The 24,683-nt window shown below is 35.1% G+C and overlaps 1 pseudogene; it reads left to right on the top strand.

The window, feature by feature from the left end:
* Positions 1-1,299: 1,299 nt before the first annotated feature.
* Positions 1,300-1,986, top strand: LOC136122499 (malate dehydrogenase, mitochondrial pseudogene; annotated as a pseudogene).
* Positions 1,987-24,683: the final 22,697 nt, after the last annotated feature.

Genomic DNA, 24,683 nt, shown 5'->3' with positions numbered 1-24,683 from the left:
TTAGCTTTCATTGTCAAGTAAAGAAGAGCCTTTTCTTTACCCTCCTTCCTTCTTTGTTAAAACATTATGGGGCTTCCCTGCTGGTGCAGTGGTTGAGAGTCTGCCTGCCGATGCAGGGGACATGGGTTCGTGCCCCAGTCCAGGAAGATCCCACATGCCGTGGAGTGGCTAGGCCCATGAGCCATGGCCTCGGAGCCTGTGCTCCACAATGGGAGAGGCCACAACAGTGAGAGGCCCGCGTACCACAAAAAAAAAAAAGAAAAATCATTATGGATCCATGGAAACTTTTGTTATTTGAAATTTTATAATGTATTACCTTCAATCCTTTTCTTTCTTTCTTTCTGTGTTTTTCTTTTTTTTTAATACACAATCTGTATTAAGTTTGGCCCATGGGAACACCTTTTCACTAGTTTCTTGCCCTTTTCATACTTTCACATCAGAATTTGAACACATACTTGCTTCCTAGAACAACATATTAAATGCTTATCTTGTACTTTGTCCCAAATATAGAATCAGCCATTTCTCCAAAGAACGTTGGTGCCTTTTATTGGGAACACATTATGACTTTACTTTTAATGCAGAAAAACTGGAATAATATTTTCTACCTTACTGAAGATATTTGTTAAGAAGAAGTTATATTTAAAATATTAATAACCTTAACATTAAAATTCTGTAATAACTAAATAATCATTAGCAATATAACATATGCCTCCAAATTACTTAATAATTTTCTAAGCAGTCACGGGTTTATTGAACCACCTTGATCTTTGTACTTACCTTTGCATCCATAAATACATATGAGTATTATTGGACTGCATTGGTAAAATAAAACAGGTAAGAATTACAAGGGAAAATGTTTGTTCAGTCACATGTTTCCTTACAGGGACTTTCCTTTTGCAATATAGTAGTAAATAAAAATAGAAATATCAAATTTTCTTCCTTCTTTTGTCCCTTGCTGGCTCCTTCCCGTGCTGGTCCACGCCCCACCTGCCACCGCCCGGCCTGCGGGCACTGCTCTCCGCCGCATCTTTGGCACCTCGGCCCAGAACAATGCTAAAGCAACCGTGCTGGGGGCTTGGAGGAGTCCGGCAGTCGCTTTCGCTTCTCCTGAAAAGCAGCCCCTTGGTGAGCCGCCCGACCCTCCACGGTATTGTTCATACACCCGGAGTGGCTGCCGATGGGAGCCACATCGCGACCAGAGCGATGGTGAAAGGGCACCTCGGAGCCGGGCAGCTGCCAGACTGCCCGGAGGGCTGCGACAAGGTGGCTATTACCGCGGGAGTCCCAAGAAAAGCAGGCATGACATGGGACGACCTGCTCAACACCCACGCCACAATCCTGGCCACCCTGACTGTTGCCTGTGCCCGCACAGCCCCGAGACCATGATCTGCGTCATTTCAAATCCAGTTAACTTCCCCATCCCAATCACAGCGGAAGTTTTCAAGAAACATGGAGTTTACAACCCCAGTAAAATCTTTGGGGTGACAACCCTGGACATTGTCCAAGCCAACACTTTTGTTGCCAAACTGAAGGGTGTGGACCAGCTCGAGTCAACGTTCTTGTCATTGGCGGCCATGCTGGGAGGATCATCCCCCTGATCTCAGTGCACCCCCAAAGTGGACTTTCCCCAGGACCTGCTGACTACCCTCACCGGGTCGATCCAGGAGGCCAGCACGGAGGTGGGCAAGGCTAAGGCCACAACAAACCCTGCCACCCTGTCCATGGCGTACGCCAGAGCCCACCGATTTGTCTCCTCCCTTGTGGATGCGATGAACTGAAAGGAAGTCGAATGTTCCTTCGTCAAGTCCCAAGAAACAGACGGTCCGTATTTCTCCACACCGTCAATGCTGGGGGGAAAGGGCATCAAGAAGAATCTAGGCATCGGCAAAATCTCCCCCGTTTGAAGAGAAGGTGATTGCCAAGGCCATTTCTGAGCTGAAAGCCTCCATCAAGAAACGAGAGGAGTTTGTAAAAAACATGAAATGAGAAGGCGGTTAGCGAGCAGTCCGTTTTCCTTAACAGATTAAGGCGTCATGTCAGTGTAAAGCCATTTCAGACACCTTTGTCTTTTCAGTTTGCTTTGATGATGAGTATTGTATGAACAAAACACCTCTTCCAAATCTCGGGTCAGTCTATCAGTGCATCAATAAAAGCTTTTCTTTTTCAAGTTCTCCTCCAAATTAAAAAAAAAATATTTTTTCTTTCAAACTTTTGAGTGTGGGAGAAAACAAATTCAAGGGAAGAGGAAAAAGTAAAAGTATATGTAAAAGTTTTGAACTACTCCAGGCAGAGAAAATAATTGTTAGTAGTCATACTGGGAAGACTTTTGAATTTAATAAGATAAAAATTAGAAGTTTTATATGAAACAAAGATTAGAAAATAATTAGATTAATTTAATTATCTCAATACTCTGTGTGAGAATGATGCAGGATGACCTAAACAATAGACTTTTTTGTGTTCTGATACATAATGAATGAGATAAAATTTAACTAACACACAACATGTAACAGGCTTGTAAAATAGGAAAACAACAACATGACTTAGAGGGAACTTTAGAAATCAATTAAAAGTTGAAAGATTTATTAAAATAATTTTGCAATTTAAATGTGACCTTTTTTATCTTTTAGGTCAAACCGATCATACATTTCTAACATACTGAACTATCAATAACTCATGTAATATTCCTTTTAAACAGATAAAAAATTCTGCTACAGCAGTAAATGACTGGGTTGCTGTGAAATGATGTTATAATAGTTTCAGTTGGCTTGAATATTTCGAAGCTTCACGTTCCCTTTTAAAAGAAGGACTTTAAAAACATTGAACATGTTGAGGGCAGTCATCAAAATGGAATTGCCTTTAAAAATTAAATGCATGCAGTTGCTTTATTTTTTTTAAGTCAACCCTGATTTTACTGGAAAAGTCACTGAAAGTGTTGTATGTATCAAAATATAAAATCAAATGATATAGGTGATCTTCAATTGATGAATAAAGAAAAAATTTAAAGTAGAAATTTCATCTTGACCTGTCAGGCACATTTATGGATTTAAGGAACCTCTATTTCTAGCATATACTGAAAATGGATTAGAAGAAGGAACATGGAAGTGTGTTAATAATAAGAATTGCATTGCACATTTACTATGTGCCTGACACTGTTGTGTTTAACTAACTCATCAATCTTTCTAACAACCCTACAAGAGAGATACCACTACTGGCACCATTTTGTAGAAGGGAGAACTGAAGCACAGTTTAATAAAATAATTCACCTGCAGTCATCTTGAGTGATGGAGTTAAGGCCCCAAACTAGGCAGTATTACTACACAGTTTCTTGTTCTAAGTAATGAGGTAATAAGCGTTAAAAATAGATTCAGAACAATTTATTTTAAAAAGAGATAAATGCAAGTTATAATGTTGAAATGCCTACGCATTATAACATAAAACATTTTGTTTGAAACATACAGAATAAAACTTTCTTTAAATTTAAATGATTCGCCAAAAAATTGAGAAAGAGTTGGAATTGGGAATAGATTCAAATTTTCTGAATTTAAATTCAGTTTTATTTTTGTAAGAACATAAATCCTATTAATAAAATTATTAGAATTATGACTGATGAAATTAAGGGAGAAAAGGTATTATAATAACAATAAACTCATATATAATGCTTATTGTGTGCTATCCACTTTCCTAAGTATTATGTATTTTAATACATTTAATCTACAGAACAGCCACATGAGATGTTACTATTCACACTTTTGAGATGAAGAAACTAAGGTACAAAAAGAATAAATACACTTCTCAAGGTCGCAAAACTGATAACTAGCAAAGCCAGGATTCAAACTCATGAAGTTTGGATCCAGAGTTCTTGCTTTTAAGTCCAAAAAAATGTCCACATTTCAATTTTGTGTCTGGAAAGATTTCTATTAGTAGAAATGAGGAAGGCAGAAAAAGCAAATGCTGTTTCATATTTTTCCCCCAAGAAATGGGGAAGATGAGTAAAAGTTTTACATATGCTATGTTTGAGTTGTTGAAGGGTGTGCTATACAAATGGAAATACATCTGAAATAAAAAGTAATATGCGGGACTAAATCCTAGCCCAGAAATCAGAATAGAAATTTGTAATTCAGCTACTGTATGGTTATTTAAACCAAGAAAGTAGAAATAATAACATTATTAATAATAATTATTATTATTACAATTATAATATGTACTATAATAATTCATTCTTATATTTAGGTTGTAGCTGGAGTTCTTGTCACATATATTATCTTATTTTTTTTAACATCTTTATTCGAGTATAATTGCTTTACATTGTTGTGTTAGTTTCTGCTGTATAATAAAGTGAATCAGCTAATACATATACATATATCCCCATACCCCCTCCCTCTTGTGTCTCCCCCCCACCCTCGCTATCTCACCCCATATTATCTTATTTAAACTCATATATTATTTAATTTAATGTCAGAGATTAAGCTCTATATAGAACAGAGAAGAATATCAAGACAACTCAGGAAGAAGAGTCAGTCAAGGAATAAGAAGCATCTGTAGAGATGAGAACTGATCCAAATATAAACCAAATTTCAAGAGTTTCAGTAGTGAGTGAATGATGAGCTAGCAAAAGCAACAAGATATTCCGTACTTTCAAGAGGTTTTCAGAGAAAGAAAAGAAAGAGAGTTTAAAGAGTTGGTCAGGATTAAATGAAAAAATAACTTTTAGCATAGGACAAGCTAGAACATATTTAGAGATGGGGGAAGAGAACAGATGGAGAAAAATAATTAAAGCACAGAATTGGGGAAGGGATGGTGAATGGATTGTGTTCTCTGTGACATGAGCAAATGAGATCAGAAACTCCATCTTTTCATTAGAGATCACGGACAATCTAGTAAATGAGGAAGTTTCAGTAGCAATTATGGGATAAGGAGCTAAAACATTTTGAGCTGGATGGCTGCAGAAAGATAGTCAATAAATTAATATGCTGAGAATATGGACTGGGAGCAGAGTATTGAGAAGAAAAAAATGGCATAGACATGTAAGGAAGTGTATTAAGGGGTCAGGAAAAGAAACATTTTCAATGAAGTCTATGGCATCTACTGGTCAGCTTTATGTCTCAAGCACTTTTAGGAAGAATATAGTTCTTAACCACTTCAATCTTTTAAAGTTAAAATATAAGGCTCATATTTCACTATCAAAATGCAATTATTTGACATTCCTTTCATTGTGCTAAGTAGGCAGACAATGGTAAAATCTAAGACTGAATGAATTCTCAAATGGGCCAATAAAGGATTTTTGGCATCATAAAATGTTAAATGGAAAAGGATTTTTAATCATAATTACCATGATCTACATTGGAGCTCAGAGAAGGCAGTAAAATCTATCATTAAATGATTTATCAGCAATGAATGTTTTAGTGTCCATAGGGTTCTTATGATTTTTAAAAGTCAACTTTTAAAAATCTCATTTAATTTCTCTAACTATTTAAGTTCTATTTATTTTAATCTTTAATTTGTGAAGCTATTTTTTACCTGCTTGAGTGTCCAAAATATGCTACACAGCTCTTGAGGGAAAATAAAATAAGAAAATCATGAAAAAATGAATAAACAACAAACAACTCTGCTCCTTGTAACATATAATTTCTTTATGAATTATGGATTCCATGAAAAGTACTAGAAAAATGTAAGCTTGTGATTTTTAAAAATTCTATGGAATGTAGACTTGTTGTGGTGCTTTAGAAAAAGCACATGTTTCTGGAATCCCCCATGGAGTTCTAGAAACATCTAGACACAAATCTTGCACAAGAATCAAAGAGATGAGATGAAGAGGAATATCACCTAAATTCTTTGTGTCAGAGTCACAGATGCATTGTCTGTGTGCAATAGCATTTATTTTGGTTATTTCTTCAATGTAGGATTATTCTATATACAGGATAGTTATCTTGAGTATTTATGAGAATTCTTTATCAAAATTCTACCTGAGTATTGTCTGAAAAGTTATGGTAACATGCAAGAAAAACCCTTTAAAACCAAAATAAAAATTAATTCTCTAAATATAATATGGCCCTCAAGGACAAAGTTCACTGTGGTCAACTATTATACAGCATGCAGTTGTTATACAATTACTTATGTCATGGTATAACAAATTACCACGAACTTCATGGCTTAATGCAATACAAATTTATTATCTTACAGTTCTGGAGGCCAGAAGTTTAAAGTCAGTTTCACTGGACTGAAACCAAGATGTCCACCTGGCCAAGCTCCCTTTGGAGAAACTAAGGGAGAATTTGTTTCCTCTCCTTTTCCAGCTTCTAGAGTTATATTTCTTGACTCATGGACTCTTCCTCCATCATCAAAGTCAGTGGCATAGCTGCTTTTCTCTCTGACTCTGCTTCCCTCTACTTCCTTCACATGGCTTTCTTCTTCTGTAGTCTGTGTCAAATATCTCTTATATAAGGGTACATGTGATAGCATTTAGATCTTGACTTTATAATACCTGCAAAGTTTTTTTGCCATATGGTAACATTCACAGGTTCCATGGATTAGGGTATGGATATCTTCTGAGGATCCATTATTCAGCCTACCACAGCATATAAGGCATAAAATAATCTGTATCACAGTATCTAATGTGTTTTCCCTTTAATGTATGAAAAGGAAACTGTCAGGAAAACCATTAATAATTAAGAACTTACATATTTAAAGGAGCATATGGTGTCAAAAAATCATGCTTCTACAAATCTTTGGTAAACAAGGCTGAACTCAAACTCTAAAAGCAGTCACTTTCTTCACCCACAAATCTCCAAGAATAGATAACTGTGAGGACATATCCTGGCCACAGCACTTTTCTGTCAAAAACGCTACCTAGCAAGTGTTTGCCCATGGATGAAAGAGTAGGAATATAAGCAGAATATCATGAGATCAAATGAAAATCAAGAACCAGGTACATCCAAAATGAAGTGAGAATAATGTATATTTCTCTCTACCAGTTGTCTAGGATTCTTTATATTTTTTATATATGTATATGTATATATACATAAATATATATGTATATGTATGTGTATATATATATAAACTATAGATAGACATAAATAATTGATCATTTTGTAAGTATGTGTGACATGACTGACTGGATCCACTCTACAATTGGTAGAGAAAACAATGGCAGAAAACATAAATACTGTTCAAAATATTTTGTTAAAATCACAGATTAGTAAGAGCAGGTGGCATATACTTAGCTTTAATTTCAAATGAGCAAGGAAAATTGTGCCTTAGCAAACAGAGACCTAGACATATTCTGACATGGCTTATTGTGGCAAGACAAGTGTACCAATTCAGATCTTCACAAGTTCTTAATCAAGACATGAGGCTCAGTGTCTATGTGCCACTAATTGGGCTATTATGTGCTGTCATCTTTGTTAGTTAACTCTTCGTATGTTTATATAATATCTCTTCAACTAGAATTTTCACCCTTGATGGGATATAGAATAGTTAGACGTTAGACACAATCATGCATAGCAATACATATTCTAAGAAAAATGTTGTCTCCTTTTTGACAATGGGAAACCCAGGAGTTCAAAATTCATTGTCATCTAAAGTCACTCAAGCAAAACATTTTCATCTATTCTGATGCTTAGTATAGCACCTCAGACATAGCATGTAATCAGTAAAAGTATATAGAATAGAACTCATTAATGTAATTTGTAAAAAAAAATCTGTACCTAGATAAATAATTTATTTTCAAGATGAGTACACACACAACAAAAAATAGTGCTTCAACATCAGGAAATGCTTAGTCAAATAAGGGGTTGTCACCTTTTTCTGTGGAAAAATAATAAGACTCAGCTGTGATTTGAAGAATGTACCCTCCTTATTTTTCATCTATCTTTTATACTCAAGACTTGAATTCACAGACATTGCTGAGATGATTTGCCAAGGCTTAAGACAGCTTCTTATAATGAAGGAGGTAAGGTGGATGTTATAGAGACTGTTCTACCTGGGGACTGTTCTATCTGGGCACATGGCCAACCAAAATAAAAGTTACATTTGTAAGTCTAGTTTTCAGAGAGGTATAGTTTTGAAACTAAGTTCAGGACACTAAGATATAAGCATGCATAACCTTGGCAACTACTGAAATGAATAAGGAATGAGTCTAACCCATATCCTTTTTTCCCCTTCCTTTTTTGCTGGCTGGAATGAGTACATAATGGTTATAGCTGGAGATGCCATGCTGGACCATGAGAAATCCTTGTGAATAGAGACTCTCACAGGTTGAGTCCCTAAAGCAGAGAATGAAATGAAGTGTAACATGCAAGATATTCATTAATAGTGTCATTTGAGTCATCCACAGTAGAAGTTAGGAGAAGGAAACAGGATTAGACAGAGGGAAAAGTTGAACTGAGATGGAGATCCCACAATAGCCTCCAGAAATCTTATGAGATCTTTGATCTTTGGAGCTAGACTTGCCCTTCAAAATAGTCCTATGGTGGGATAAAGTGGCCAGAGCTTTACATTCATGTATTGATCAATCACTGGCTGTGGGTAACGCTGGGAAGGCATAAGACCTTGAGTGAGGAACTTCTTTGCAGCTGAAGTAACCCCTCAGAGGTTGACAACTGTGTGTTCACAGCTCACCAACAACTGGGAAAACAGATCCTTCAGTGGTGGGCATCTGAAAGTACACTGTGTTGTTCGACACAGTGGCCAAGTCCAGTGAGTAATAAGTAGGGAAGTACTGTGAGTTCTGGAACCCTGAGAGAACTTTCCAGACTTGTACTGCCAACCTCTGGACTTTGACATGAGAGAAAACATTCAAACACTCTCACTGAACCATCTCCACTAGCATGGCTTTTATTACCATCTTTATGATCTTGTGTCCCAAAATTTACCTCTAATCTAGATCAAGTACCAGTATTATACAGTATATGAACTACTTGGCATTTCCATTTGAAACAATGACTGCATCTTTATTTCAACTTGAGCAAACTAAAATAAATCATCTCTCCACCAGACAAATTTTCTTTTTGTACTACCAATCTCAGTATATGACACAAAAATCCATGTAGATATTTTTATTTCAAGTCCAAATTTTTAGCTCAGGAAGCATTTTATAAGCTGAGCTTTTTTATAGCATCTCATGATACCTCCATCATTCATTCAAAAGTCCCTTTACAAAAAAATTCCCTTCTACAAAGGGGCTATTTTCTCTTAATTCTCTAATCCTTTGTCCACACCATTTTCTCTTTCTATACTTTTATACTCATCTCCCCTCCAATTAACTTTTGGTAATTCAATTGCATTTGTAATTATTTATCTCCAAACAAAGCATCATAATCTCTTTATATTATTGTGTCTCCAGCACCTACAAAATGCCTGGCTCACAGTAGGTCTGTCTTCATACTGAGCAGATGAATGAATGCAAGCATGAATGAAAGATACCCCTTGGCTCCATCTATCCCAGTTTTCTCCCCTTTCCATAGAAGCATGCCACAGTCCAGTCTTCGCAAGTTATAACTGTAGTGAAATATAGACCTGAAAAATATATTAGAATCAAATAACAAACAATGACAAATATTAGAAAAAGTAAATTGGACTTAATTTGTTAAACAATGTGGAGTCACAGAAAATTTTTAAGAAGCATTCAGGCAAGAACATGAGTGTTTAAATTCCAGGCTCTAGTTAATTAAAGATAACCAGAATGATCATTTCATTAACTGAATTCTTACTAGAAGTGTATGATCACTGTTAAACTGTGAATCACTTAATAGAAGGAATGCTGAAATCAAGATGATAGAATATGGACTGTGCTCATTAACTCTTCAGATAACATTAAAGCGCAAGAGGGGGAAAGGAAGTGGCTTAAAACTAAAAGGCTATGATAACGATTTAACGTGACCTCCAAGAGTGTAAAGACACAGAACAAAATGTATTAAAGATGAGATGAGGGAAATAAAACTGGAGAGGAAAATAATTTTTAAAATGCAAAAATATAAGATGTGCAAGTGTGGCAGATACATAGCTAAGTGTCATAGTAGATAACAAACTAGCCATGATCAGCTCCAGGGAAAGCAAATGTAGTGTTAAATTCTAAGTAGCAACAGTATACCTGGAGATGATGCAGATTCTCAAATTATATTCTCAGTGTTTTGTCTGTTTTCTTTCTTTTTTTTACACTTCAATCAAGGAGCTTTGTGGAAAATGTGGGGCAGATACGCAGAAAGGAAATATAAATTGTTAAATTGTTAATTAATAACTTCAATAAAGGAAGAGTAAATAAGAAGCGACCATACTGAAAGGTTACTAAGAGTTATGTTCTGCAAAGGGTAGTGTCCAGGCCACTTCCACCAAGCTTTATAGTTTGGAAGGGATTAAGAGCTAAGAGTAACATGACAGACTACATATGAGGGATGATTTCCAAATACTTGAAAAAATACCAACATAAGTTGCTATAAAGACAAAAATAAAAAATGATTACAACTTTCTTTGAATGATTTAAGTAAAATTCTACTGAACAGGAAATGATGCATTAAATCTTTTTGAGTTGCCTTATCCATTATAAACATTTTGATATTATCATTCTTAATATTGGTCAAACTGATTAAAAAATATATTGCTCAGTGTATACATTTATAAATAAAGAAAATGACAGTGCTGTGGAGAAAGAGAGGAGCTAACACTGAGGCAAACATGACACAGTGGAATGAATGCCAGCCTCACAAGTGATCTTGCAAGTGGTGATGATGGGTATTACCAGTGATTCACGGGTTCTCTGCTGGGAGCCATGCTGATCACATTCTGTGCTTAGTCACACTGAATTCTCTTAGTGATTCTATGGATAGACACAATCATCAATCTCAGTTTTAAAAGGATGAACAGGCTTAACAAAATTAAGCACACTCATGCGCTGGAATATGCACTCTATCTCATGTTTGCTGGACACTAAAATACATGTTCCTAACCATAAATAATACTGGAGTATCAGTCTCAAGTAAACAGGAGAGTCAGGCTGTTTGTTTTTTGTTTTTCCAGCATCCCCAATCACATGGTATTTACTTAAATATTTGTTGAACTAATGTTAAAAATGGAAAATTTTGGAAAATAAATTGAGATAAAATGAAGATGCTAAAATATCTACTGAGTATAACACACTCCTTCATTGCAAATGGATGGTATATGGACTGAATTGTGCTTCCCTAAAATCCATATGTTGAATCCCTAACCCTCAATGTGATTGTATTTGGTGACAGGCCCTTTAAGAGATAGCTAAGGTTAAATGAGGTCATAATGTTGAGGCCTGAATCCAATAGAACTAGTGTCCTTTAAAAGAGGCAGAGATCAGAGATCTTTCTCCACAAGCACACAGGAAGATTCAGCAGAGTCCTTTGTCACCTTTGTGAGCCAAGAAGAGAGTTTTCTGCAGAACCTGAACCTTGCCAGAACAACGATCTTGGACTTCCCAGCATCTACAACTGTGAGAAAATTAATTTCTCTTAGTTAAATCACACGGTGGTATTTTGTTATGGCAATATGAACAGACTAAGACAATAGCTTTACTTTAAAAGGACTGCACTAAGGGTTTCCCTGGTGGCCCAGTGGTTGAGAGTCCGCCTGCCGATGCAGGGGACACGGATTCATGCCCCGATCCGGGAAGATCCCACATGCCACAGAGCGGCTAGGCCCATGAGCCATGGCCGCTGAGCCTGAGCGTCCGGAGCCTGTGCTCCGCAATGGGAGAGACCACAACAGTGAGAGGCCCGCATACCACAAAAAAAAAAAAAAAAAAAAAAAAAAAGACTGCACTAAAAATCATATAGTTTATAATGTCAGGTTAATAGGCTAAGAGCTGAAGTACAGACCTTAACACCATAAAGGATAAAGTCAGAGAACAAAGTGATGAGGATGCCGGCTGTTCCTAAGAAAGTATGACTTTAAAGACATTCATCACTTTGTTATGCACTAGTTAAGAGCCAGACAGGGAGAGTTGTTGTTGTTTCCACTATTTTTGAAGATGTTTGCTTGCTTAAATCTGGGATAGGCACACTTCTGAATTATCTCTTTGTGTTTTTATTTTTGATACATTGGCTTCTACTGATATTAAACAGATCAGATTTTTCAATATTCATGTAATATTTACAATAATTACACATTGGCAGGGAAAAAAGTAGCATAGGATTAGGACCATGGAATACCTTTTGGGGTGGAAACACTAAGAAAATCTCCTTATAAAAGTGTTTTCAGTGTCATACTTTTAATATTCTCTTTCTTTTTTCATTTCTAATATCACTCAGTCAATGGCCTTAGTTGAGAGCTAAGCTCATAGTTTTAAGAGACTAACATGACAAATTATTTCTCTTTAATTCAATGCTCAGAAAAGAAGTTGATTAATACAGAAATTTTTAAAAAGATGAATTGGTTTGTGTTTACTTAAAATTATACAAATGCACCATAATGTCACTTCCTTGATTAGCCTTTTGAGTTACTCACTTTCAGTTGCAAAATGTTTAAATAAGAAAACTAAATAAACAAATCGCATTGAATTTCTTTTTAAAAAAGGCACTGAAAGTTTAGGAGTAATTACAGATTAAAAAAATGTGGTAGAGGGTTACATAGAGAAAGATTTCTCCAAAATATAAATTTGTTGATACTTAGTTTTCTATTCTAAACTATGATTTGATCTTCTATGTCCCTCATGTATGATTTATTTTCTGAGGAGAAAGATTTTTTATTAGGATGTGATATCTGATCCAATATTTTTTTTAAATGTTCTTCACCATTTCCTGTAAAAGTAAGGTGAGAAAAGGCTGTTAAATCATCAAATTATCATTGGGAATATAGGCCTTAGAATTATATCTACAGCAAAAAGTATCTGATTGACTTTTAAAAATATAACTCTAACTCCTCACAATATATCATTCTAGTTTAATTCTTAATTATTTAGCCATATTGGGAAATTTCACAGTTTTCTGCCTTTAAGTTTTAAGCTTCCCTGAACCTAATTTCCTTATCTATATTTTGAAAAGAAAATTTACATTAATATGGCTGACAGAACTGACATGTGAAGTTCCCCTTCTGTTCAAACACATAAAAATCTTCATAACAAGAACATTTTAATTCATAACAAAGTTTTCAACACAAAGCAACACTCTATTTATAATTTTACTCCAGAGTAATAAAACATGTGCTGTTTAGTCTTCTATATAACATTAATTATTGTTTCAACTTATTTGGTTTAAAATATTTGTGTGTATTCAAAAAATGAGTACTGGACATGTAAAGACTGAAACATAAATAAAAGTATATTCATTGAAAAACAAAACGCATATTACATTTTCAAAAATGGAGATAAAATTTAACAATTTCATTTTAGCAGGTATTATACAGAGATTCCATAGCTCATCACAAACATGTTAGGTATGTATAAAACCTGAAATATCATTTTTATAGCCCAAGTAAAGTATCTTAGTGGAAATAATTGTAAATAGCATGCTATGCTACACTCATGGTCTAAGCAAGACCATCTTAATTTTTATTAGCTATGTAGCCTATGCATATTAAGGGCTATTTTGAAAATGTCTTTTTCAAAGTGAAAATCTTTTTCACTTGTTTAAAACCACAACAGCTAAATTGTTACTTAGAAACATATTTGTAGCAAATTCCATTTTTGAAATGTGCATCTGCTAGAACCCCTGCAGTTGAGATTCACTGAAGTTTTTAAACTCTTATGTTGCATTATTCGGGTCTCTGAATCTCAATAAGCTTTTACAGACACATTTGTTCTGTTTGAGTAGCACTCTCCATCAATCTTAATGAATATTTTTACAACGACAACTTGTAAAGAACCATTCTGTCCATTAAATTACATGGGACTTTTAGCATCATCTTGAAAAAAAGATGCATCAGCTGTTTCCAACCACTTTAAAATACTAGATATATAACTTCTAGACTACAAAATGAAGTTGGCAGAACTTATATAAAAATACTCTTGATATTCTCATGCAGGCTTTTCTAAGACCGGTATCAATGGAGAGGGCCCAGGTTAAATAAAAAAGGAAATATTTAAATATTTGAGGAAAAATAAGAGGTAACACTTAGTAAATATGTTTACAGCCAGAATGTGTGGAAAGCACTATTGAGCACATCTGTTTAAAGGCTAAAGAAAGTTTTAGCATAAAAACAATGACCTTGAGCAAATACAGGCAAAAATAGATTTAAAATATGTGCTAATACATAGCTTTGGTAAAGTTTTGTACTGCCTTTTCTTTCCAGGAACTTGAGGAATATGAAGAAGAGTTTTAAACATCACTAAATTTGAGAGTTTTTCTTGCTGAATTGAGAGGGCTCTGGGAAATAAGTTTATGTAACTGGAAGAAAAAAAATCTGTTAATAGTTCCTGTTGTGTAAGAAAATGCCACTTCTATGTATTTTTTATAAAAAAGAGAAAATTTTATTGGATGTTTTCACTGCTATAATATTAATAAAAATACTGTATTTGAAAAATAAAAATAATTGAAATGATTCAACATTTACCAAATTAAACTGATGCAAAAAATTAATAGAATAAATATTTTATCACGCTATGTTTTACAAGTCTACCTTCCACATATTTAAATGTAATAGCAATATAGCCCAGAAAGTAAAAAATTGAACACATGTAATAGTCACCTTCTTTCCCTCGATAAATCTAATGGCAAGTGAATTATGTTTTTGTGAAAGCAACTGAAGTTTCTCTGTTTCAGAAGCTTTCCATCAGAAGAGCAATAGCAAACAAGTGTCTCCCATACCATAAAATTATGGCAACATAAAATACATTGTGAATTCATCCTCTGGACATCAATAAAAAATATATCAAAATGTCTGTGTGTGTTTTATGTTCCTAATTCTGCCAGAAACACATTCTATTATAAACCACCAAAATGTGAACAAGTTTCAATTAAGCATGTCTTATATTTTATGTACATTTCATTATTCAACTAGTGCTCAGATGCAAACTAGACATAGTCAATATATACTTCCCAACTCTGTCAATATTAAAAGTTAGATCAGACATAAAGCTGAGAACTTAAGCTTTTGTATATGGTTAGTCCATTTTAGACTTGACAATTAAATCTCCAGTATTCTCAAAGTATTTTTATTCTAAAAACTAAATTGCTTTCTAATTCATCATAGCAGCCTGGTTTCACCAGATATCAAGACAGCACATAATACTGGGCATGAATTTAAGGGCTTACTCCACAAAGCACATTCTAATTATTTTATTAAGCTATTTTTAGATTAAGTGACTATGTATTTGCACTAACTGAAATAAATAGATGATAAAATATTCATAATCTTTTATCTGTGATTATAAAATCCAAAAACCTCTGAAAGCTGAAAATATTTCCATAACTCAATGGGCAATAATATTTGACCTTCTTTGTATTCACTTAGTAAATTAGTAGATTTGAGATTATTAATAGTTATCCCACTGAGCAGAGTATTGATATGTTTCTGTGAACATAACATTATGCTTGATTACAGACCCTGCCAGGAGTGTTATATACACAGTATATGTGCATAATAACTCTCCAAAATATCTCCAAAATTTAAATTCTAAACATATCTGGTTTCATGATTTTCAGAAAGGAGGTTATAGACATGTATAAATATTTAAGGACACTGATTGATTTCCATATGTTGAAATAGCCTTGCATCCCAGGGATAAATCTCACTTAGCATGGTGTATGATCCTTTTAATGTGCTGTTGAATTCAGTGTGCAAGTATCTTATTGAGGATTTTTACACCTGTGTTCATCAAGGATATTGGTAGTCTTATTTAAATGTAGTGTCTTCAACTGATGTTGGTATCAGGGTGATTCCAACCTCATAAAATGAGTTTGAAGGTTTCCCACTTCTATTTATGGAATAGTTTAAGAAAAATTGGTATTAATTCTTCCTTGAATGTTACGTAGAATTCACCAATGAAGCCATAAGATCATGGACTTTTCTTTGTTGTGGTGCTTCTAATTACTGAATTAACCTCTTTATTTGTTATTGGTGTCTTCAAGTTTTCCATTTCTTCTTGATTCAGAAAAATAATACACACACACACACACCTCATCACCACCACGTTGGAATATTATTAGCCTTACAAAAGAAGGAAATCCTACCTTTTGTAACAACATAAATCAACCTGGAATACATTATGCTAACTGAAATAAACCAGAGGCAGAAAGACAAATACTGCATGTCCTCACTTATATGTGGAATCTAAAATAGTCAAAGGTATAGAAGCAAAGAGTAGAATGGTAGTTTCTAGGAAACGGGGAGGGGAAAATGGGGAAATATTGGTCAAGGGGTACAAAATTTCAGTTATGCAAATGAATAAGTTCTAGAGATCAACACTGTGAGTATAGCTAACAATACTGTGTTACATACTTGAAATTTGTTAAGAGAGTAGATCCTAAGTTTTATTTCTACAAAAAAAAAGGAATAAATATAATATAATATGTGATGTGATATTATATTAATTAGCTTGATTGTGATGATTATTTCACAATGTGTATGCTTACCAAATAATCAAGGTGTACACTTTAAATATATACAGTTTTTAATTTTCAATTATACCTCAAAAAGAAGCAAAAGTATAGGGATACTTTTCTATAGTAAGTAAGTAAAGGAGCCTAAAATTTTCTTCACAGTCCTCCATTCTGAGCTCTTTGTACTAAGATCAGAGCTAAGAAGGACCTTTCTGACCTTGGACCTACAAACCCTACTATCCTTCCAGGAAGTCATATCTATTTGGATCTCATTGTACCCAGTACTTCACATGTTTGGCAGTCTCATTATCCATATTTGGAACCTGGGATTCCACCAGTGCCCTATCATATGTAGTGGTAGAAATGTGCTCTTGTACTATAATTTGTTGGAAGAATGTGTTGCTTTGCATCCATAGCCAGAACTCTCCATAAAATACAGCACCTAATCTGACCACCCTTTCCTGAGCTTGGGTGACTGCAGGAGCCACCAGACTGGTCAGACTTTGTCAACTGTTGTGCCCATATGTTCTCTTTTTAATAGAGCAATTGATAAAAGTCATACCATTCTTTTGCTTAGAATCTTGCAGTGGTTCTCATTTCCACCCAGAGTAAAAAACAAATTCCTTCTGATGACCCAAAGGTGTTTCCTGTCCTGACTTTCTCATTGCTTCTCAGACCTCTTGCCCTCAGACTCACTCTCTCATCCTGTCAGCTCCAGCAGCATTGCCCTCTGAAGAGCTGTTTCTCTCACACAGCTTAAGGAATTTGTTGTGATTACATCTGCCTGAAGTATTGTTCTCTAGAATGTCCACATGTGAACTTCCTCACCTCCTTCAATTATTTGCTAAAATGTCACCTTTTTAAATTTTATTTATTTTTTAAAAATTTATTTATTTTTGGCTGTGTTGGGTCTTTGTTGTTGCACGTGGGCTTTCTCTAGTTGCAGAACGCGGGGGCTACTCTTCGTTGCAGTGTGCAGGCTTCTTATTGTGGTGACTTCTTCTCTTGATGTGGAGCAGGGCTCTAGGCACTTGGGCTTCAGTAGTTGTAGCACGCAGGCTCAGTAGTTGTGGCTCACGGGCTCTAGAGCACAGGTTCAGTAGTTGTGGTGCACGGGTTTAGTAGCTTCCCGGCATGTGGGATCTTCCCGGACTAGGGTTCGAACCCATGTCCCCTGCGTTGGCAGGCAGATTCTTACCACTGCACCACCAGAGAAGCCCAAATCTCACCTTTTAAATTAAAGCTGTTGACTACCCTTCCCAAATTTCAGCAGTCCCCAAACTCATTCTGTGTACTCCAAATCCCCCTTAATCTTTTCCATTTCTTTTTTCCATGGTATGTATAATCATTTGACACATAATATAATTTATTTATTTAATAGTCACATTAATAATAGAAAATTTTACCTGTATGCCAAGTTCATGTAATAGTTTTTGTTATAAAATAGACATCAACTAAATATTTGTTTTATGAATAAATGAAGAATGATTAAAATATCGTTTGGACATTATCTTAATTCAGCTCTAAGTTTAGTAAGTGTTGGATTATTGGAAAAAACATTGGATGAAGAATAAGAGATCTAGGGTTCTGTTTATTGTTCAGTTTGTAATTGACTAGCTTTGGACAAGTTACTTAATTTGGGCTTCAGTGATATAATCTGTTACAACAACAACATAAAAGAGGAGATAGGACTACTAAATTTCTTGTTTCCCTTCTCATTTTCCATCCTCTCGCTCTATGAGTGTTCCATAATTTGTCATAAAAAACCTAGAGAAAGGTACACAACAATCAGTTGTACACAACAGATACTTGCAATTCACGGTGTATAGCAGGGACAGAATAAGTAGCTGTTGAATAAATGAATGTATGTGAGGATGAAGATTGTTATGTGTATCATTTTAAATATTCAAATGTTAAGCTTATGAGTATGGAAAGTAATTCTGGGACTACATGGTGATTGAAGAGGCACTGCCAACTCTCCCACTGTATGAGCATAGAAAAGAGAGCAACAATATAAAAGTCCTTGATGGATCACATTCTACTAAGTGCAGTGAGAAATGATCCTTGTGGGACTGTAGAAAGGACACTTATGGAAGTGTGCCATGCCTGAGAAATTCTTTTTTAGTCTTGTTAGTCTTAAAAATGCATCTATAGTTGGAAATGGATAATGACCTTCAAGAAATAAAAGATGACCTAATCTTTCACAATCTTGCTCTGATGAGAGTAAGATACTAGTCCAAGTAGATATATTGCCAGCAATTAGCCCAAGTGCTATATTTCTGAAAATTTTGCAATTTCTATCTTTAAAATAGAATGTGACATAGTGGTACATTAATTTGTACTTTCACTACCAAGCTGAAAAAATAATTGAATTCCGCATGCCAACAATTCATAACACCCTTGAAAAGTTAGGCAAATGTTATTTTAATCATATTGATAAATAGTTTAAAAATTAATTGGCCTTGTCTAAGTATTATCATCAGAAATATCTCAATTCAGAATTAGTGGTTTTCTGCTAGTATTAATAGCGTTGCTATAGGTAAAAACAATCACTATAGGTAAAGTCACTTAAATGTATTAAATCCACTCACAAAGGTACAATATGTTGCGTTGAGAAAAATCAGAAAGAACTTTGAAAGCTTCTTTTGTCTCAAATGAGTAATGGATTATATCTGAGTGTTGTCCAAAAGTTCAGGGTAAACCAGAAAGGACCATAATCCACAACACACAGCATGGACATAACCAGATTAATATGGTTCTGTGAACTTTGTCAAAGCAGGAAGAAGAGGAAAAAATCCAAAGTAGCTTGAGGCAATAAAAATGCAGTGGAAATTTGAAACAAAATTTGAGGAAAGCCAAGTCCATAATTTATGATTCAAAGTGCTTATTGTATCAATGGGCTAGAGAATGGTAGGGGATAGAACAATGAAGTCAAAATATCTGATTTCTAGAGACTCAGAAAGGGCAGCATACAAGTGATTCAGAAATAGACATGGGTGACCTAAGGATAAAATATAAGTGAAGTAGGCAGCTCTTTAATAATTCTGTCTTGTGCTGTCATACACGGCAACCTACAAGACCCATGTAGGTTCACATCCTCCCACCACACAATGGGACAGAAAACCAGTCTAAGTAAAACATCTATCTTCCTTAAAATAATAATGAAAATGTATTCAAAGTTAGGAAACCTGTATTCTAGACTTAAATATGTCACACATAAAAATACACCACCAAACAAGTAACTTAATAATTCAATCTCTTTTTCTAAAATTAAAAAAACCTGAAATTAGCCTCTTAGATTAAATGTTATTGTAGCCATCAACAGTGGTTTTTATGCGTAAACAGTGATAGATCTGGCTGCCATGTGTTCCAAAACACAATAGACACAAACAGAAATATTTGAATCTCCTCCATTGAAGTAAGTGGTCAGTTAATGATAATTAACTTGCAATGTTATTTTCCCAGCCCTCCATATTTTCCAGCATCTCTGATAAAAACCTTTTCTGCCCTGTTGTCCTTCTCAGGCTTTTGAAAAGCAGATTGATTCTTGCCTTTGTTCCTTCCACACCTAGAACAGTGCCAGACACCTGGTAGAAACTCAGTAAATATGTGTGGGACTAAACTAAACTTTGACTACGATCCTCAGAATGTCCAACAATGTCAAAGTCAAAACTGCTTCTGCAAAATATCCCGGCACTCCCTTTATAAACAAATCTACATGAGTAATTTTAACTGTGTTTCTTAGTTTGGGTTCCCAAGAATAATGCTTTAAATAATGACTTGAGTGTAAGCAGGTGCTGGAGTAACAGTAGAGTAGCTGCGGAGGGCAGGCAGATAGAGATGGGAAAGGAGGAAAATGACAACAAAGGATGACTGATTAATATTGTTATTGCCGTGAGCATCTGGGACTAGAATCCTCTAGAGACCCTCTGAAGAACTGTGTAGAATAGACTTCAGAATTGTCCTGCAAAATATAGGAAGTTGGGACATTTACCCATTGACTCCCATCCTTAATGGACAAAGTTGTTCCCAGGAGTCTTAAAGTCTTTGAACTTCTGTGAGGCATATTCAGAAGGGCTGAGTGGCCCAGTTCAGCTTTAGAAAGAGGCATCAGGCAGAAAGACAGAGAAAGGTCACACAGCGCTTTTCAGGTGGATCAGTCAGCCTACAAGATGTTTCCACCAAGGCTGTGATGAAAATGGAGGTGTGCAGAGGTGACATGATATGGGGCATAAAAAGCGTATGCTGGGCTTCCCAGGTGGCGCAGTGGTTGGGAGTCCACCTACCGATGCAGGGGACACGGGTTCGTGCCCCGGTCCGGGAAGATCCCACATGCCACAGAGCGGCTAGGCCTGTGAGCCATGGCCGCTGAGCCTGCGCGTCCGGAGCCTGTGCTCCGCAACGACAGAGGCCACAACAGTGAGAGGCCCGCATACCACACACACACACACAAAAAAGCGTATGCTGCCATAGGATAGCTCATAATATTATATTTTAAAAATACTATAAATCATGTTAATGAAAACATAATCTTAGTAAATTAAATGCTCAATAGTATATTATAAAAGGCAAATGGACAATTTCTTTAAATGATGGACTTTCAAGTGTTCTTCCTATGTTCTTTTACATAAAGTGTGTTTCATAAGGTATGTAGTACATTTGTTCATTAATTTATTCACTCATTCAACCTATATATATTGAGGGATAACTATAGTCAGGCACTGTTCCAGGCAAAGAGGAAATATTTAGAAACAAGACATATAAGGAACTGTCTTCCTTATCTAGGCTTTTATTTGATGGGAAAGGGCATCCCAGGTCTTATATTATGCAAGAGCTAAGGAAAGTTGTGTTCTAACCATTAATATAATCTAGTGAATATTTGCAGACTGGCAAGGCTATGTGAAATCCTGGTTTCCTAAATAAAAGCTGATATATCTCATGTTAAATTCTTTTTATATTCACATAAATAAAGCACAATTGGCCAGATCACGAAATTATATTTCATAGGTTGCAACTCCATTTTATTTTTAACTCTCCTATACAGTATATCAAATTAAATACTTACATGTAACACATCTTATGCCAATGGTTTGAAGGCATTTGAGTGAGGGCCACTTGAATTACATTTGAATATTAATTGTCCTGGCAATAATAGCATCACCAACTGACTGACAGTTGTTCAACAGACAGCTAGGATTAGAGAATTTGTACATTGAGAACTTTGAAAGAGGTTAGATGAAATGAGAGCAGGAAAATGTTCAAGTAATAATGAGATTTGAAATATGATCTGTGAAGCATAACTCCTTACTTGGATTGACAGGTTATATCGCTCCCTATGTAGAGCTAAGTATGCTGTTGCCAGGAAATAATTTCATGTGCAAGGAACTTGGTATGCGAATTAGACATCATGGAATCTAGGGTGCAGAGGGTCTCTGTCCCTCCAGGTGGTGTAATTATGGGTGAGTCATTTGCTATGCTCCAGTTGCTTCATTAAGCAAGCAAAATTTATGCACTCAAAACAATCTCAAAAGTTTCACAATTAAAACGTTCTCCTGAAATTCCCTCTTTCTATGAATAATTCTTGAAAAAAAAAAAAAAGACTGGTCAAATCGTGGTTTATACTGGTGGGGTTTTGTTGGAGTGTGCACAAGCTACGAAATCAGTTTTAGTTAGCAACAGATGATATACATTTCAACACTAAAAATATCACTTTATCCTTTGCACAATGCTTATGGATCAAGATTTATATAGAGCTGATATTAGAAATCCTCCTGATATGCATGTCAGAACTGGTCAATCAATGTGGCTTCTAGTAAAATATGTACATTTTTTTTTCAGGGTGAGCAACCATATAACATAACTTAAAAGAACTGGCAAATACAAAAATGATAAAAGCACACTTTTTAAATATTTCTAATGTCTTTTCTTTATAGTTGTGAAGGGAGAAAAAACATATCTAAGTGCATGCATAGTTTATCTGACAAATAAAACATGTTTTGAAAAATGTAATGAACAGTTTCATATCTTTTGAGGTTTTGATAATTCTTCTTCTTGGAAGAAGTATTTTTACCTTTAATCTCAATAATGGAGTTTTATGGTTCAATGTTTGAGTCACCAAAAGATGGTGCCATTCTTTCACCTACTGTCTTTTAACTCCAAATGTGGAACATTCTTCTATCCTTTGTTTTGTGATGTTGGAACTGCCTTTCAGCAAGTCCTTTCCTTTCTTTCTGACTTTCTAATAATTCTCTTAATAGAGGGAACCAGATGGAGATGGGAAGACAGGAAGGTCAAAAAAGAACATAATCTGTTTTATTTGCAGTGTGTTTCAAACAGCTTCTCCCCACAAATTAATATTCTGCCTGGCAAGAGCAGAGCAGCTGTTGGTCCCAGTTCCAGCTTCTTTCAGTCTTCCCAGGGCTAACCTCATGTGCTCTCTCTCTCAGAGGTGCTAGCAACAGCCAGACAAACACCTCCTCTGGAGAGGTCTCAGCCCCATGGTCAAGGGGTCCCTCTCCATTTGTCTAGGTTTCCCTAACCTCAGGTTCCTCTAACCTGATATCTATGCTACCTGAGTCTTCCTGTTTTGCTTTTCCAACCATCTAGCAACCATATAACAAATTACCCTGCATTAAATTAGCTCTGTTGAAATACCTACTGTGATATTTTTGTTTTCCTGACTGAGTCTTTACTGATACAAAATATTTTCAATAAAGTAATTTCCTAGAATATTTTGTCTACATCAGTGAGTTTGACAAACCTAAAGAATTTTCAAAAATTAAAAATTAAGATAAGAAGTGATGTCTATTGTTGTGTTGATCCCAAATATTTCTTTAGTTTTACACAACTTAATATTAAAAATAACAGACTAAAAATATTATAAGAAATTATAACCAAAAAATTCCAAATATTTTGGTTGTTTTGATGTATGCCATCTCTGTGGTTGTTGATTGTCGGTTATTTAAGAAGTTTATTGGTTAGCAGATTACTTACAAGCAAGTATACACACACATACATACATAGAGACATGCTTAAATATACTTATAAGAAGGTAATTTTTCTATTAGTTCAAAAAATGATTTGGTGATAATAATCAAAAGTATGAGTTTATAAGGCTGTTTAATAAAAATAACTCATCCAGTGGTAAGCATTTTATTAGTTAAATTTTAGTACTTTAATAAAAGAAAAGTGTTACTTAGTTTTCAAAAGAGTATAGATTTCAAGCTTCAAAAATAACACAGAAAGTGTTATTATAACAAAGGAGTTATTTTTCTTTAATGCACACTTAAGTACTTTTTTTAAGTAAGGCTAAGTAATTTTGAATTCCCAGGTGAAATCTGCAGAATAGTTCATGTTTTTCAACAACCATTATAAGATATTCTATGGAGAAAATGAGGAATGTATGAATCTAGATTGTGTTTTTTACTTTCTAAAATAGCAGAAACTGTTAGCACTTCTGTTGGTGCGTAGGGAAGGCAAAGAACTAAAAACAGAGGCCATATCGTATATTAATACTGAAATAGGAGAGAAAAATGAGCTATTTAAATTTTTTTGTGAAAACCAAACCAAATCAAATAAACTACTACAATTTAATGCCATTGGACAATTTTTTATCATCCACTTCAGGCAAAGAATTGCAATAGAGATAATATGAATATTTTATAAGTAATTCCTACAGGAACTTCCCTTATGATATATGGAAATTGTGCTGTAATTATAAGGCATATTCGCAACCAAACAATTAGAAATAAATGTTATGGGAACAGGTACACATGATTAAATAATCTTAAAACACTAACTTTTTCAAGTGTAATGTAAGGTATACACTGCATGGAAGAACTCTCTCCAGCATTTCTTAAGAAGGCTTTAGTTGAGCAGAGTCTTTTTTTTTTTTTATATCTTTATTGGAGTATAATTGGTTTACAATGGTGCGTTAGCTTCTGCTTTATAACAAAGTGAATCAGTTATACATATACATATGTTCCCATATCTCGTCCCACTTGCGTCTCCCTCTCTCCCACCCTCCTTATCCCACCCCTCTAGGTGGTCACAAAGCACCGAGCTGATCTCCCTGTGCTATGCGGCTGCTTCCCACTAGCTATCTACTTTACATTTGGTAGTGTATGTATGTTCATGCCACTCTCTCACTTTGTCACAGCTTACTCTTCCCCCTCCCCATATCCTCAA

The sequence above is a fragment of the Phocoena phocoena genome, chromosome 4 (assembly GCF_963924675.1).
Source record: "Phocoena phocoena chromosome 4, mPhoPho1.1, whole genome shotgun sequence".
Lineage (NCBI taxonomy): Eukaryota > Metazoa > Chordata > Mammalia > Artiodactyla > Phocoenidae > Phocoena > Phocoena phocoena.
This window is presented reverse-complemented; position numbering and strand designations above follow the sequence as displayed.